The following is a 340-nucleotide window of genomic DNA, read 5'->3' on the forward strand; positions in this document are numbered from 1 at the left end:
AGCGATGCTCATATTCCGAGATGGGATGGCCATCCAGCAGCAGCTGGCCCCTGGTGGGCTGGTACAGATTCTGCAGCAGGGCAGCCACGGTGCTCTTCCCTGACCCATTGGGCCCCACCAGCGCGGTTACCGTTCCAGGAAGCAGCGTGAACGTGAGACCCTGGAAAACCAGGCGCTAGGTAAGGGTCTAACGGTCCTCCCTCAGGGCCCTCTGCCTCTGATGCGAGCAGAAGCAAGATCGGCTTCTTGGCAGCAAACGATCCACAGGCTAAGGTGTGTAATCACCCAGAAGCAACAGAGACCAGGCACCTGGAGCACAGGCTTGTCAGGGCGACTGGGG

General features: G+C 60.3%; 1 long non-coding RNA gene across 1 annotated transcript; it reads right to left on the reverse strand.

Annotated features, from left to right (window-relative positions):
• Window positions 1–7: 7 nt before the first annotated feature.
• LOC115069050 lies at window positions 8–340 on the reverse strand. Its single transcript, XR_003848385.1, has 2 exons — window positions 310–340; window positions 8–160 (listed from the first exon to the last, which is right to left on the reverse strand). It is a non-coding gene; the product is annotated as an uncharacterized LOC115069050 (long non-coding RNA).

This window comes from Nannospalax galili, unplaced genomic scaffold, assembly GCF_000622305.1.
Source record: "Nannospalax galili isolate Female #2095 unplaced genomic scaffold, S.galili_v1.0 C46872125, whole genome shotgun sequence".
In the NCBI taxonomy this organism is placed as follows: Eukaryota; Metazoa; Chordata; class Mammalia; order Rodentia; family Spalacidae; genus Nannospalax; species Nannospalax galili.